Source organism: Oryctolagus cuniculus, chromosome 4 (genome assembly GCF_051225735.1).
Source record: "Oryctolagus cuniculus isolate XC-2025 breed Fujian yellow rabbit chromosome 4, ASM5122573v1, whole genome shotgun sequence".
Lineage (NCBI taxonomy): Eukaryota > Metazoa > Chordata > Mammalia > Lagomorpha > Leporidae > Oryctolagus > Oryctolagus cuniculus.
In genome coordinates this window covers 20872419-20886273 of record NC_142870.1, presented here as the reverse complement: position 1 = coordinate 20886273, position 13855 = coordinate 20872419, and the positions used below count along the sequence as shown (strand labels likewise).

General features: G+C 37.9%; 2 pseudogenes across 2 annotated transcripts; one reads left to right on the top strand and one right to left on the bottom strand.

Moving 5' to 3' along the window:
* Nucleotides 1-1900: 1900 nt before the first annotated feature.
* LOC149126926 (ATP synthase F(1) complex subunit alpha, mitochondrial pseudogene) lies at nucleotides 1901-3763 on the top strand (annotated as a pseudogene). The gene has a single exon (XR_016232303.1). The product of XR_016232303.1 is annotated as an ATP synthase F(1) complex subunit alpha, mitochondrial pseudogene (transcript).
* Nucleotides 3764-6764: 3001 nt separating this feature from the next.
* On the bottom strand, nucleotides 6765-7478 carry LOC100356472 (small ribosomal subunit protein eS7 pseudogene; annotated as a pseudogene). Its single transcript, XR_016232302.1, has one exon. The product of XR_016232302.1 is annotated as a small ribosomal subunit protein eS7 pseudogene (transcript).
* Between the last annotated feature and the right edge of the window lie 6377 nt (nucleotides 7479-13855).

Here is a 13855-nt window from a genome sequence, read left to right as displayed (position 1 = left end):
GCTCTCTTTCTCTTCCTCATGGACTCAGGATGAGAAGAGCAGCCTGTGGTAATTCCCTTTCTTTGGCCCACTTTCCCAAAATAAATCCCTAATGAACCTGTGTATTTTTCTCATTTTGTAAATAAAGTTTATCACACTCCATGCCATGTTAGGGTCTGTACTTAGAATTCTTCTCTAAATAAAAATCAAGAGTCAGGAAAATTAATTTAGGCCCAACCTTGCCCACAAAATAATGACACATACCAGCCATGAAACAAGTAACACTCAGAAGGTAGAAGCTATCTGTAAGTAGAGGAGCAATTTTAAACTACAAGATAGAAAAGTGCTATAGCAGGAAAGTATTCACCTACCCCAGCCCCCACTGGTACTTAGGCCAGGTTCAAAACCCAAGATCATTTCAAAGTCAAAATTTCCAGAAAAATGAGTTTATGAGTGATAAATTGTTTAGCATGACCACACCGAAAAATTTTCCCTTAGTGAAGGTCATCCCCTGAAGAGAGGTTTCCATTTTGAGAGCCACACATATTAGATTTTGCTATCAGAAAATCCTCCTACTCCAAACATCTAAATTACATCAGCTATAATCTGATTACTCTGATTTTTCTTTGACAGCACCAAAAACCATGTCCCATCTTCAGGATTTATTTCACTACCATGACAAATATTGTAGAAAATATTAAGCATTCCTCTGGATTTACCAACTGTCTTACAACAGCTCTTTCTGCCTTAATGACCCAATATGAAAATACTTCATTTCTTTATAACCTTTTTCTATACTCCCTAGAAACAGTGAACTTAGTATTTAATACTTGAATTATTTATAGGAGAATTAAGTTTGTGATTATAAAGTAAATTGAAACCATGTCATCACAAAAATTAAAAGAAAAATAAGAAAGGAAGCAGGAGAGAGGGTGGGTATGAGGGATGACGGGAGGTAAAGTGGGAAGTATCATTATGCTCTTAAAACTATATAAAGGGGCTGGTGCTGTGGCACAGTGGGTTAACACCCTGGGCTAAAGTGCCAGCAACCCATATGGGTGCCAGTTCGAGACCTGGCTGCTCCACTTCCTTTCCAGCTCTCTACTATGGCGTGGGAAAGCAGTAGAAGATGGCCCAAGTCCTTGGGCCCCTGCAGTTGCATGGGAGACCCAGAAGAAGCTACTGGCTCCTGGCTTCAGATCAGTGCAGCTCCGGCCATTGCAGCCAGTTGGGGAGTGATACATTGGATGGAAAACCTTTCTCTCTCTCTCTCTCTCTCTCTCCCTCTCTCTCTGCCTCTCCTTTCTCTGCGCAACTCTGACTTTCAAATAAATAAATCAATCTTTAAAAAATGCTATATAAAATATGTATGTATATATGTAAATTCACGATCTCAGAAAACCTTTCAAAGAATTGAAACTGATTAAAAAGACCAACATAAGAGTCAAATTTAGTTTCATGTAACTTCTTACTAAACAACCTTGAGTATACCTGGAGTATATCTTACATTATCACATAACTTTATGGAGTTTATGTAAAATCCAGAAAACTAACATGATGACACATTAAATATCTTCCTACACTCTTTGTCAGTGTAAGAAAACCTGAGGGGCTGGCGCTGTGGCTCACTTGGTTAATCCTCCACCTGCGGCGCTGGCATCCCATATGGGCGCCAGGTTCTAGTCCCGGTTGTTCCTCTTCCAGTCCAGCTCTCTGCTGTGGCCCGGGAAGGCAGTGGAGGATGGCCCTGGTGTTTGGGCCCCTGCATGGGGCCACCCACATGGGAGACCAGGAGGAAGCACTTGGTTCCTGGCTTCAGACAAGCGTGACATGCCAGCCGTAGAGGCCATTTGAGGGGTAAACAAAAGACCGTTCTGTCTCTCTCTCTCTCTCTCACTATCTAACTCTGCCTGTCAAATAAAAAAAAAAAAGAAAGAGTCAGTGCAAGGCTGCGGCTGCGGAGGAGTCACCCCGAAGAGAAGCTGCGAAGATGCTGTCCGTGCGCGTAGCCGCGGCCGTGGCCCGCGCCCTTCCCCGGCGGGCCGGACTGGTCTCCAAAAATGCTTTGGGGTCATCTTTTATTGCCGCAAGGAACCTTCATGCCTCTAACACACATCTTCAGAAGACTGGCACTGCTGAGATGTCCTCTATTCTTGAAGAGCGAATTCTTGGAGCTGATACCTCTGTTGACCTTGAAGAGACTGGGCGTGTCTTAAGTATTGGTGATGGTGTTCAAGCAGAAGAAATGGTAGAGTTTTCCTCAGGCTTAAAGGGTATGTCTCTGAACTTGGAGCCCGACAATGTTGGTGTTGTCGTGTTTGGGAATGATAAACTCATCAAGGAAGGAGATATTGTGAAGAGGACAGGTGCCATTGTGGATGTTCCAGTTGGTGAGGAGCTGTTGGGTCATCTAGTAGATGCCCTTGGTAATGCCATTGATGGAAAGGGTCCAATTGGTTCCAAGACTCGTAGGCGAGTTGGCCTGAAAGCCCCTGGAATCATTCCTCGAATCTCTGTGCGGGAACCAATGCAAACTGGCATTAAGGCTGTGGATAGCTTGGTGCCGATTGGTCGTGGTCAGCGTGAGCTGATTATTGGTGACAGACAGACAGGGAAAACATCCATTGCTATTGACACAATTATTAATCAGAAACGTTTCAATGATGGAACTGATGAAAAGAAGAAGCTGTACTGCATCTATGTTGCTATTGGTCAGAAGAGATCCACTGTTGCCCAGTTGGTGAAGAGACTGACAGATGCAGATGCCATGAAGTACACCATTGTGGTGTCAGCTACTGCTTCGGATGCTGCCCCACTTCAGTACCTGGCTCCTTATTCTGGCTGTTCTATGGGAGAGTACTTTAGAGATAATGGCAAGCATGCTTTGATCATCTATGACGACTTGTCCAAACAGGCTGTTGCTTACCGCCAGATGTCGCTGTTGCTCCGCCGGCCCCCTGGTCGTGAGGCCTACCCTGGTGATGTGTTCTACCTACACTCCCGGCTGCTGGAGAGAGCAGCCAAAATGAACGACTCTTTTGGTGGTGGCTCCTTGACTGCGTTACCAGTCATAGAAACACAGGCTGGGGATGTGTCTGCTTACATTCCAACCAATGTCATTTCCATCACTGATGGACAGATCTTCTTGGAAACAGAATTGTTCTATAAAGGTATCCGCCCTGCCATTAATGTGGGTTTGTCTGTGTCCCGTGTCGGATCTGCTGCCCAAACCAGAGCTATGAAGCAGGTGGCAGGTACCATGAAGCTGGAATTGGCGCAGTATCGTGAGGTTGCTGCTTTTGCTCAGTTTGGTTCTGACCTTGATGCTGCCACTCAACAACTCTTGAGTCGTGGTGTGCGTCTGACGGAGTTGCTGAAGCAAGGACAGTATTCTCCCATGGCTATTGAAGAACAAGTGGCTGTTATCTATGCGGGTGTGAGGGGGTACCTTGATAAATTGGAGCCCAGCAAGATCACAAAATTTGAGAATGCTTTCTTGTCGCATGTTGTCAGCCAACATCAAGCCCTGTTGGGTAATATCAGGACTGACGGGAAGATCTCAGAAGAGTCGGATGCCAAGCTGAAGGAGATTGTAACAAACTTCTTGGCTGGATTTGAAGCTTAAACTCCTATGGATTCACATCAAATACTGGTTTGGTTTTATTGTTTCTTCTAGTAAAATCAATTCCATTTGTAAACGGATTACTCTCCTACTCCTCATGTACAGAAATCACGTTAAATAAAAGTTCCATGTTGTGTGAAAAAAAAAAAAAAGAAAGAAAAACCTGAAATTTGTGGATGCTATGTCAAATAAAGTAGAATGTTACTAGTATATTTATTTTCTCTATATATATTATAGAATTATATATATATATTTATATATAATGTCTTCACTGTAGGTGTGTGTGTGTGTGTGTGTGTGTGTGTATTTTAGCCATACAGAGATTCAGTATTATCTTCAAATCCTCTTTCACCAGGTTGGTCTAACAATCCTAGCAGTGAACGGCAGAACCAAAACTTAGTCCAGATTCTAAGCTTTCCATCTTTTTACTTCAACCTGATCCATGTCAGTCAGGAAAAATATAAAGACTCGGCAGACCCAGTAATTTCTGTGTAAAAGATTCATATAAATCACAAGAAGCTGCAGAAATGACAAAATTGGATCCAACTTCAATCAACCCTCACTCAATGCCCTGTGGTCTAATATTCATAAATGCCCACTACCAGAATGGTAAAGAAACCAGTGCTTTCGTAATAAGTAAGAGCACCAGTAGTCATCACTGTGTGTATATATGGAAGCAAAAATAGATCTATAGTAAATTCAGAACATGGTAAATTAACATGTACTGTTTGATCTAAACTTTGAAAAATTTTTATATTTGTACATGCATAGAAAAAACACCTAAGGAATTTTAAACTCTAATTTATGCAGAGGAATGAAATTTACAATTAGAGAATTTCTCTATTTTTTACTTTATACAATTCAAATATATGTTGTTTTACAGTGAATATATATCACTTTTGTAATACAAGAAAAATAATTAAAAGTAGTAATGGTATAAAAGTCTTATGAGTGACTTTAGAGGGAGTGAGAAGTTATAACTAGTACTCAAACAGTATTTTTCACTTTGTGTTTCTATGTGGGTGCAAACTGTTGAAATCTTTGCTTAATATATGCTAAACTGATCTTCTGTATATAAAGAGAATTGAAAATGAATCTTGATGTGAATGGAAGGGGAGAGGGAGCGGGAAAGGGGAGGGTTGCGGGTGGGAGGGAAGTTATGGGGGGGCAAGCCATTGTAATCCATAAGCTGTACTTTGGAAATTTATATTCATTAAATAAAATTAAAAAAAAACCCTAAATGCAGCAACGTCACAGTTTCAAAAACAAAACAAATAAAAATAAATAAATAAAGCTCCTTTGAAAAATAGTCTTACAAACCGATTGCGAATATGACCAGATAAATCAGACAAATTAGACTTCCTGATTTTACCTCAGCCTCCAGTATAATTATTGATAAATCTGATTTACACTCCCAAAATATCTCAGTTTACGTAATGAATTACATAGATCCCTATGAACATTGCCCACTAACATTGTGGTATTTTTAAGTTAAAGAAATCTTGGAAGTCAGCTACATTCCAGAAATTACAAAAATCCCATTCAAAGAGCACGGTGAAATGTGTAGTACAGTTGGCAGTTGTTCCAAAGTCGAGATGGACTACTGGTATTTGGCAATTGGTAGCCAAGGATTCTCCTTCCTATACAATGTGTGGAACACAACAGCATAATGAAGAATTTCCTCCTTTTTAAAATAAGATAAATAATCTGAAAAGCCAAATATTTAGAGAATTATCTAAGAGCACATCCATAATAAATGATAAATACTGTGACTAAAATATCGGCTTCTTGCCATATATGTCTGCCTTCTTTTGCAACAAACAATTAACCTATTCTATCCCTCTGACCTTACTTCCTTCCTTTTTAACATTTTTTCACATTTTATCCCTCAACTTTCAAGGGAGACTTTTCTTAATCTAGAAAGCGCTAAGAATGACACTCAACATTTACTTACAAATGGTAGATTATCCAGTTTAGTAGCAGAAGGCAGGGGATTATCTATTAGCAACTGCAATAAGTGATTTGGGGATGAATGATTCTGAAATACAGATTAAAGTCATAAAGCTTCACCTCATATAACCCTTCCCTTCCCTTCCCAGATTTTCACCCTTATCACCGTGCCAAGCTCAGTTGCTGGTTCCCCAGAGTGCATGATACAACATCTGGAGGCTTCCACTGAGATTTATTTTTCAAATTTTCCATTAAAATAGTAACTGAATTGATTCAAAAAATGTTGCTCATCCTAATAAAACCCTTCAGAGCTTTGCAAATTTACATTTAATACACTTCATGTCATTACAGCATTAATAATCTGTGTCTAAAGAGCTATTTTAAAAAATCTTGCATGTTCTGCTTAATGGAGGGAGCTTCATAACTTTCTTTCTTCATGTGTCTTGACTTAATGTGCCTTAAATGAAATCAATAACTTAGGGTGACTGAATCTGAGACTTCATATAAACTACTGGTCCTCCCTATTTTTCCCATTACTAAAAGAAAAAAATAATGTACACTCAGGGATCCCTATAGCATGGATCTTCAGCATTCCCTTGAGAGTTAACGACTTCTGGATCAGGCACTTGGTGAAGCACTTAAGATATCATTTGAGATGTCTACAGCCAACATTGGAGTGCCTGGGTTTAAGTCTGGCTCTGCTCTAGATCCCAGCTTTCTGTTAATTCATACTCTGGAAAACAGAAAGGAAACAAGCGTTGACTCAAGTGGTTAGGCCCTTGCCACAACATGGAAGAAGACCCCAACTGAATTCCTGGCTGCCAGCTTCAACCTGGCTCAGTCCCAGCTGTTGTAGGCATTTGAAGAGTGAACAAGCAGATGGGAATATTCTCTCTCTCTCTCTCTCTCTCCCCCACTTTCTAATGCACACACACTCTCACTCTCATTCTCCTCCTTTTGTTTCAAACACATAGATTTAAAACATAATTAGTGACCTCTAACTTAAGAAAAAATCTTCACATTGTCAATGCTACCAAGACATGAAGAGACTAAAGCGAAACTGAGGAGGAAAATACATACTATTCGTTACTTGGGGTGACTTCTCCAACTGAGACTTGAACTCCATGAAAAATCCAAATTCACTGATGCAGATCCATGACCTATAATCAGGCAACTAGTTGAAATGTTGAAAAAAATAAAGATGTTCCTTTCCTCTCTCCTTCAATTATGTTGTTGTTTTTTTTTTTTTTTTTTTTTTTTTTTTTTTTTTTTACCGTGAAGCATCTTTTATTTAGTCATTTTTGTTTACAACTGGAACTCTGGGAACTCAAAATTAACATCCTTGCCTGTGAGCTTCTTATACACACCAGAGAAAGTTTCCACCTTGTGTTCCACGTTATTCTGCTGTGCTTTGTCCAGATGGACCTTTATGAGCCGGCTGCCGTCCAGTTTCACACGGAATCTCTTGCCCACGATTTCACTTGGGAAGACTAAGTCCTCAAGGATTGCATTGTGCACGGCTGTCAGAGTGCGGCTCCTAGGGCGCTTCTGCTTATTTTTCGTACAGCTTTTTCGAGTTGGCTTAGGCAGAATCCTCCTCTGAGCAATAAAGACAACGTGCTTCCTGCTAAACTTTTTCTCCAGCTCACGAACTAGCCGGACTTGAATTTTCTGGAAGGATTTTAGTTGAGGAACGGGAACAAAGATGATGATAGCTTTCCGGCCACCGCCAACTTCGATTTCCTTGGCAGCCGTGATGTTCAGCTCCCTTAGTTGAGCCTTGAGGTCTGAGTTCATCTCCAGCTCCAGGAGCGCCTGGGAGATCCCCGACTCGAACTCATCCGGCTTTTCACCATTGGGCTTCACGATCTTGGCGCTCGAGCTGAACATGGCTTCTCCTGGTTGAGCGCCGGCTGAGGAAGAGTCAATTATGGTTTTTTAAAAATTTTTTCTTTTATTTAAGTTGTGCAAATTTCATTTATTTCATATATACAAATTTGGGAACATAGTGATACTTTCCATCCTACTCTTTCTCCCACCTATCCTCCTCCTTCTTCTCCTATCCCATCTCATAATATTTACAATGACCAACTTTCAGTTTACTTTATACTCATCAGATTAACCCTACACTAAGTAAAAAGTTCAACAAATAATAATAAGAAGAAAAAAACACTGTTCCTCAAAGGTAGAGTTAAGGGCTGTAAGAAAGCATTGATGCTCACAATGTCAACTTCACTCCTATACATGACATTTTGGTGCTGTATTAGTTACCACAGATCAGGGGAAATATTTCGTATTTGTCTTCTTGGGACCAGCTTATTTCACTGAGTATAATGCTTTCAAGTTGCATCCATTTTGTTGAAAAGACAAAAGTTTATTAATTTTAAAGTTGAGTAATATATATACATATATATATATAAATATACACACACACACGCAAACAATGATTTATTATCCGGTTATCAGGTGATGGACATCTCAGTTGATTCCATATCTTAGGTATTGTGAATTGAGTTGTAATAAACATGCAGTTACAAATAAATCTGCTGATTTCATTTTTCCTTGTTGAATTCCCAGAAGAGGTATTGCTGAATCATATAGTAGATCTATTTTCAGATTCTGAGGTGTTTCCATACTATCTTCTATAATGACTGCACAAATTTACATACTTACCAACAGTGGATTAGTGTACTTTTCCCCCCACATCCTTGCCAGCATTTATTATTTATTGATTTCTGTATGAGAGCCGTACTAACAGGGATGAGGTGAAACTTCATTGTGATTTTGATTTGTATTTCCCTGATGGCTAGTAATCCTGAGAATTTTTCATGTGTCTGTTACCATATGAATTTGCTGTTTTGAAAAATGCCTGTTCGAGTCCTTTGAACATTTCTTAACTGGATTGTTTTGTTGTTGTTGAGTTTCCTGAGCTTTTTAGATATTCTAGATATTAATCCTTCATCAGTTTCATGGTTTGCAAATATTTCCTCCTATTCTTGTGGTTGTTTCTTCACTTTCATGTGTGTTTCATTGCAGCGCAGAAGTTTCTAAGCTGGTGCAATTCCATTTTTCTGTTTAGGCTTTGATTGATTGTGCTTTTGTGATCTTTTCCAAAGAGGCTTTGCCAATGTCAATGTCTTAAAGAATTTTCTCAAAGTTCTCCTCTAGTAATTTGTTGGTATTGGGTCAGAGATTTAAACCCATGACCAATTTTGAGTGGATTTTTCTGTAAGGTGTAAGGTAGGGGTTTTGTTTTATACTCCTGGATGTGGAGATCCAATTTTCCCAGCACCATTTATTGAAGAGGCAATCCTTTCACCACAGATTAAATTTAGCTTTTTCGTCAAAGATACGTTGATTATCGATATGTGGATTGCTTTCAGGAGTTTCTATTTTGTTCCAATGGTCTACATGTCTATTTTTGTGCAGTACTAGAATGTTTTGATTGTAATTGCACTTTAGTGTTTCTCGAATTCTGATATTGTGATACCTCTGGCATTGTTTTTGCTGTATAATATTACTTTAGCTATTTGATATGGTTCCATATCAATTTTAGTATCACTTTTCCTAGATCTGAGATGAATGTCCTTGGTATTTTGATAGGGATTGCATTGAATCTGTCAATTGTTGTGGTAATATGGACTGTTAATGATACTAATAATTCCAGTCCACAAACATGGAAGACTTTTCCATTTTTGTGTCTTCTATTTCTTTCTTCAATGTTTTGTAATTTTCTTTTTTTATTTTTTATTTTTAACTTTTATTTAATGAATATAAATTTCCAAAGTACAGCTTATGGATTACAATGGCTTCCCCCCAATAACGTCCCTCCCACCCGCAACCCTCTCCTTTCCCACTCCCTCTCCCCTTCCATTCACATCAAGATTCATTTTCGTTTCTCTTTATATACAGAAGATCAGTTTAGCATACATTAAGCAAAGATTTCAACAGTTTGCTCCTACACAGAAACAAAGGGAAAAATACTGTTTGAGTACTAGTTATAGCATTAAATCTCAATGTACAGCACACTAAGGAGAAAGATCCTACATGAGGAGTAAGTGCACAGTGACTCCTGTTGTTGACTTAACAAATTGACACAATAGCAATTGTGAATGGGATTGATCTTAGAAGTTCAGTATAAGCTAAGGTATTCTCTGTATATAAAAACGCTATTGATTTTTTTGTGTTAATTTTATATCCTGCCATTTTATCAAAGTCTTTTATGAGTTCCAATAGTCTGCTAGTTGAGTCTTTGGTTCCCCTATATGTAGAATCATGTCATCTACAAATGGTAATCATTTTATTTCCTCCTTTCCAATTTGTATCTCTTTGATTTTTTTTCCTTGTCTAATGACTTTTGCTAAAACTTCAAGAACTATAATAAATAGCAAGGCTTAAAATGGGCACCTTTGTCCAGTTCCAGACCTTAGTGAAAATGCTTCCACTATTTCCCCATTCATTAAAGTTGCCATGATTGTGTTGTGGAATATTCCTGCTATACCAAATTTCTTAGAGTTTTCAAAATAAAAAACATAGCATTTTATCAAATGCTTCCTATGAATGCATTCAGATAATTATGATTTTTATTCTTCCATTTGTTAATGTGAAATATCACATTTATTGATTTGCAAATGTTGAAATATCCCTGCATGCCAGGGATAAATCCTACTTCATCTGGGAGAATGATCTTTCTGATGTGTAGTTAGATTTGATTAGCTAGTATTTTGTTGTGATTTTTGCATCTATGTTCATCAAGGATATTTGTCTATAGTTCTCTTTCTCTGTTGTATCTTTTTCTGGTTTAGAAATTAAGGTGATGCCTGTGTCATAGAATTGGTTTGGGAGGATTCCCTCCCTTAAAACTCTTTTGAAGAGCTTAATAAAAATTGGAATTAGTTCTTCTTTAAATGTCTGGTCGAATTCAGCTATGAAACCTCCTGCTCTTGGCTTTTTTTGTTGGGGAGTCTTTATTATGGATGTTTTCACTGTCTGGTTATTGGTCTTTTTAGGTTTTCTATGTCTTCATGATCAATATTGATAGAGAGTATGTGTCCAGGGATTTATCTATTTATTCTAGATTTTCCAAATTGTTGGCATATAGCTCTTTATAATAATTCCTGATTATTCTTTTTATTTCAATGGTATTTGTTATTATATCTCCATTTTCATCTTGTATTTTATAGATTTGGGTCTTCTCCCTCTTTTTTTGATTAGTTGGGCCAATTATGTATCATTTTTGTTTATTTTTTAAAAAACTTCATTTCTCTGAACTTTTTTATTTTTTGTTTCAATTTGATTTATTTATTCTCTAATTATAATTATTTATTTTCTCTTAGATAGGAAAACTTTCTTCCATGTCATGTATGGATTTCTTTAGTGCATGAATTAGCTTCTTACTGCTTATGAGTAATCCTATAATTAATCTTTTGAATTCATTTTCAGGCATTTCATCAATATCTTCATGTTCTAATATTGAAGTATTGTCGTATTCTTTTGGAGGAATCATGGTGTTTTCCTTGTTCTTATTTCTTGAATTTCTGCATTTATTTTTAGGCATTTGAAAATACTTGATGATTTTCTCCTCTGATGGCTTTTATATTTGAAGTACAACTCTGTGGCTTTGTGGAGTGTCTGCTTTTTCAGTGAATACTCAGAGACATGCTCTGGCTGTGGTTAGTGCACTCTGGTCAGTGCTACACTGTGGGGCAATTGTCCAGGATGATAAATTATATTTTTTAACTTCTATGTCTGAGAATTTTATATGTCTGAATTATTTCACTAAACTTTATAATCTCTAGTCCCATTCATTTGGCTGCAGATTTAAGAATTTCATTTTTTGTGGATGAATCCTAACCCAATATGTATAAATACTGTCTTAAAGTCATTCCTTGGTTTTTCTTTTAGTGGTTTTATAGTTTAGTTTCATGTCTTGAATTTGCATTTACATCTTTTGTACATGTTGTGCTGATATTTTTATGAAATGAGAGAGGTAGGTGGTCAAGTGTGACTCTTTTGTGCAAAGATATCCAGTATTCCCAGCACCATTTATTGACAATACAGTCTTCTCCAGCATGTATTTTAGAACCATTGTAAAAAAAATCAGTAGATTATAGATGGGTAGATTTTGTGGAATTGTATCCTATTCCATTGGTCTAGGTGTCTTTATTTGTGTCAGTGCCATGCTGATTTGTAGCTCTGTTGTATGTCTTGAAATATGATATGCTGTCTCCAGTTTTGCATAATTTTTCAAGATTACTGTGGCTATTTTGTGTACTAACTCCCTGTTAATGTACCTGTGAAACAGCTGATGATGACCCAAGTACTGGAATATTTGCTACCCATGTGAGAGACATAGATGGAGTTCTTAGTTCCTGGCTTCACCCTGGCCCAGACACAGTTGTTATGAACCTGTACATTGGTAAATGAACTCTCTCCCTCTCTTGCTCTCTATCTCTCTTCATGCATTACTCTTTCATTCAAACAAGTGCATAAATGACCTTTTAAATATAAAGGGAACAACTTTCATGTATTTCATATATATAGTTATAAGAACACAATGATAATTCCCATCCTAACTTTGTCCTCACCTTTCCTCATGCTTCCTTTATTATTTTTCTTCTAATTTTTATGATGACATACTTTCAATTTACTCAATAATTACAACCTTAATCCCCCACTAAATAAACAAATCAACAAATAGGTTGAAAGACCACTGTTCCTCAAGTGTATAGATAAGAACTCTCTAGGCTGCATTACCTGGAGCTGAAAGAAGTGCAACACAATTTGCTCCTTCTGTCATCTTCAATTCATCTTTCCTCATTATTATACCAAAATCAGGCACTGTGGTCTCTCACCTGGCTGCCTTAGCTCTTCTGAAGGACATGAAGCATGAATGGCTGTTCAAATCAGTTTCTCTGTGGAGAGATCACTGAAGCATCCTACTGAGCCACATTCTTGCTCCATCTTCCTGAGACTAATTTTTATTTTTCTGTCTCATTTAATACCGATTTGTAAGTTAATGAGGGAAAGATGGATGAGTATGGGAAACAAATAGAGGCATAGTTGAAAAGACAAAACCTGGGAACTCTTATCGGCTTTGCTGCAATAGTGATTGTTTTTTTTAGCTTTGTCTGAGCTTCATTTTACTGTTCAGAGTACCTGAGGTAAAGGACTATTACAAAAATTACTAAATATCTAATTAAAATATACACAGAGCTATTAATATGACATGAAGTAGTTCAGCCAAAGAGAATTTCTCATAAAAAGGTAAGTACAGATGTTTTAATTTTTGAAAACAGACATTAAGGAAAAATTAAAAATGAATACTTTCAATTTGTAGTAACACAATTAAATAATGTTCCTTAAAATGTAAAAAACATGAGTAAGGAAGAGGAGCATGAGGAGAGATGGTTAGTGGAGTTCAATGCTGAAAAAATACTCCCTGTTTAAAAGGAGAGAGAATGTCCTAGATAAGCAAGAATGTAAGTGAACAAATCCACTTCAAAACTCAGTATGAAAGAGAAAGAACTTAAAGGCCCAGGCTACAGAGGGAAGCAGGACCAAGTCTGTTGACTTCAAGCAAGAATGGGAGCAGAGATTGGCATTGTGATGCAGCAAGTTAACTTGCTGCCTATGATGTCAGCATCCCATATGAGCACCGTAAGAGTACCAAATGCTCTGCTTCTGATCCAGCTCCCTGCTAATGTGCATGGGGAAGCAGCTGAATATGACTCAAGTGCTTGTGACTCTGTCAATTGTTATATTTGGAAGAATGAGTTACAGAAGACACCAAAATCTCAGGGCCAAATTATGAAGTCCTTACTTAAAGCTGGCCACTACAAGGAGGCATGTGCTCTCCAAATCATGTAGCCCTGATTGAGCTCAGGGGTGAGCTGATAAAGGCAAAGACCACATCTTGTTGGAAGTTAATTACAAAACTTGTATTTAGCCAAGAATTTGTTACAGAAGCTAGAATTAGCAAGCTTACACTTATCTCAGGGGCATCGAACACATTTCCCAGAACTTAATGTAAACAAGTTTTACAGGTAACATTCTTACAAGATTAGTTTTTGAATAGATAGCAGTTGCGCAACTGGTTAGGAAAAATAGAGGACACCTAAGACAAGGACAAAATGGAATGACTCTGATCAAGCCAAAGCTCACTGGCACTTTACAACCACATAGAAGACCTGGATGGAGTTCTGGGATCCTGACTTCAACATGGCCCTGCCACGGCCCTAGTGGCATAGAGAAGTTTCTCTCTCTCTCTCTCTCTCTCTCTCTCCCTCTCTCTCTCCCTTTCAA